Here is a 3332-nt window from a genome sequence, read left to right as displayed (position 1 = left end):
AACGAGGGAGTGTCCAAGCCTGCAAACTTCATATTCATGAGCGCTAAGCCCGGCCCCATATTTCTTTCTCTCTCTCTCTCTCTCTCTCTCTCTCTCTCTCTCTCTCTCTCTCTCTAACACACACACACACACACACACACACACACGCGTACAATTATTATGAGGATAACCATAAGGACTCTTTGGCAGTGCTGTGGTGGAAAAATAAAAGTGGAAATAATCTATGACCCGAAGTCATTTTGATACTCATAAGTCAGCACAAGCCACAAACATAAACGAATTATACCTTAAGACACGCACCACCTCTAGATAGATTTTATCTGTTTTTAAACGATTGTTATTATTTAAACGCTACTCTCACCACAGTGTATACTCTTATTTTACCTCATAAAGATTTATGTCAGCTTAAAAGATGGACAGAGCGAGTTCGGCTGGGTTTTACCCCCCTCCCCTTCAATATTTGAAGCAATAAGGAACATACTAAATCATCTGGGCTGCAAAATGGGCTCGCATCAAGGCCAGTGCTGAGTCAAGGGCAGATTCCAAATGCATGGTATGTCAGAGAAGCCTTGGATAAAGAGCATAAAATTCCACAGTAGGAAAAAAAAGAAGCTCAATCTCTTCGCCTTTTTTTAAGCACACTTTATGGGCAGAAATACTTAATTGTCTGACATTTTAAACAACCTAAAAGTGGCAGCTTGATAGTATTAGGAGTATATGCAACAGTGCCCCCAGAGTGGAAGACATGCCATAAGAAATGTAACTTACATTTTAAAGCTGTTTCCAATCAGCTTCTATAGCCAAGCATAATATCGAGATGGGAAACCCCGCTGTCTGGATTTAGAGCTTCAAGGTTCAAAATCACTGATAGTTTGCTGAAAGATGTTATTACCACACTGTCCTTTTGGTGTCAAAGGACAATGTGTCCCAGGTGTATCTCTGCCAGAAGGTAATCCGTGAACCGGATAGGTGAGTGCCTTACATACACATGTACACATGTGGATATGAGAGGATGGAAACCCCCTCCCCTCCCTGCCCCTGTGGTTAGTGATTTGTGTGGACCAATTACACAGGTCACTCAATGGGTCAGAATCAAAGAAACACACAAAACTGGCAAAGTGAGGAGCATCATCAATCAGTAACTATGTAATACTTCACCATCTCACTTTATAGCTGTTTATGAGCCTATCGCATGTCTCAGATGTATCCGTTTGTATCTGATAAGCAGAAAGGTCATGGGTTTTCTCAAACCCCACAAGTAACCGAGGTGCAGTGAGACATGTAGCTTATCTGATATTTTGTCGAGATGTGTTATGACACAGGGTTGGTGCATGGTAGCACTGTAAGTAGCGGTAGCCCTTTAATGTATTTGAAAAGGGAGGCATGTGTGAGCGTGCAAAATAATTGAACCACCGCTTATTTCTTTATACAGAAAAATGGGAAACAGGTGCAGTGATTTATTGAAATATGTGCATACATGAATGGATGTGCATGATTAGTCAATATAAGTATGTAGCAGTCATACCAAATATTGCAATAGTCACTATATTTCAAGTATGACCACCTTTATTCTTCAGCACAGTCTGAACTCTCTTAGTCAAACTTTCATGTCATTTCTTTAAGTAGTCTTCAGGAATAATTCTCCACCTGAAGGACATTGCCTTTGAGGACAGGCGTAGATCCCATTCCGAAGCCGCAGGGAAACTCATCCAAAGAATAGCTTTGAATGTCTTTCAGTGACATTCAAAGCTCTTCTTTGGATGTCGGCTGTCTTTAATATTCATCTCTCTAAAGATGATCCCACATTGCTTCAGTAATGTAGAGGTCTGGGCTCTGGGGAGGCCAGTCCATGACTAATAGTGTTCCACTGTGTGTTTCTCAATCCAAGTGTGCTTTTACTGCGCTGGCAGTGTTTTGGGGATTATTGTCCTGCTGAAAAATGAAGCTGCTGCCAATCAGATTCTTTCCAGGTGGTATTAAATGGTGGTTCAAAATCTGATGGCACTTTTCTGAGTTCATAATTCCATCAGTTTTGATAAGATGACAGAGCCTCCGTTGTGTTTTACTGTTGTACCTCTCTCCAGACCACCTCTGAACATATTGATGTTGAATGAACCAAAAAAATTCCAATTTGGATTAATCACTCCATAAGACCACAAGAACTGGACTGAAAATCAGTCCAGTTCTTGTGTAATCTTGCAAACCTCAGCCTTTTCTCTTGTTTCCCTTTCTTGGGAATGGCTTCTTGACTGGTGTTTTCCCACTGAAACCATTTCTGATGAGGCTTTGTTGAACAGTAGATGGATCAGTTGAAGGGCCAGATACATATCTCGGGTCCTGTGTCAGTGTATGTTTTCACCTTATGTTTCTTTGGGAATCAATTCTTGGTCTAAAAAATGCTATTTTGAGCCTGTAAAACTGTTATCTTTGGCATTTTTATGGCAATTCAACTAAAGAAATTTGAGCAAATGATGTATTTTTGCTACAGGCTCTTAGTAACAAAGTGCCTAATAGAATTTAAAATTGGTTCTTTGCTAAGTTGTCTGTGTGTAGACTCAACACTGGTTCACCTCATGAGTTAGGAGCCTTTTTTAAGCTTGAATGATTCGCAGGCTAAGCGGCTTACCAAATCGAACCAAAAACATTCCTCTGAAAATGAGCCTGTACTAGGACTGGACTATAAATGAGGGGAAAAGCAGCCAATGTACAAAGAAAACCTTTGAAGGACTTTTAGAAAACCTGGAGAACTATTACTCAAAACCACTAAAAAAAATACCAAAATGTCACTGGAAGAATAATATTTTTAAAAAATGAGGGGAGGCTCAAGACTTTTGCCCAGCACTCTAAGTGGTCTTAAATCACCGCTGTCAATATTCAGGTGTCACATTTCCTGTGGATGAACTTCAAGATGAAAGGTGCAGCTTCCTCTACCCCAGCTCCACTCACTGACCTGATAAGCATCTCAGGTTACAGGCCTAATTTCAATGCTGTTCTGGGTAATTAGGGTTAATTGGAGAAGTTTTTAACCTCAGGGAGCATTTTTTCTTCTTGATGGGAAAAGCCAATCTTGTGGACACTTTGAGTGGGGTGGGGAAATCTGTCGGGTCTTCACTATCTGCCCAGAGGTGATGCTGGTGTTTGGGTTGATGACAGGAGTGGTGTGAGAAGTGAGAGTACATCCAGAAAAATAAGAGGGGTCTTTCTTTCTTTCTTTCTTTCTTTCTTTCTTTCTTTCTTTTTTTAAAGAAAGACGGGATGTTTTTTGTGTTTCCACGTTTGCACAGGAAGCCTCCACCCCCACCGATGATTGGTGCTCCCTGTAAGCATGGCTC

This window comes from Haplochromis burtoni, unplaced genomic scaffold, assembly GCF_018398535.1.
Source record: "Haplochromis burtoni strain Fernald_Lab_line unplaced genomic scaffold, NCSU_Asbu1 Contig_207, whole genome shotgun sequence".
Taxonomy (NCBI): domain Eukaryota; kingdom Metazoa; phylum Chordata; class Actinopteri; order Cichliformes; family Cichlidae; genus Haplochromis; species Haplochromis burtoni.
This window is presented reverse-complemented; position numbering follows the sequence as displayed.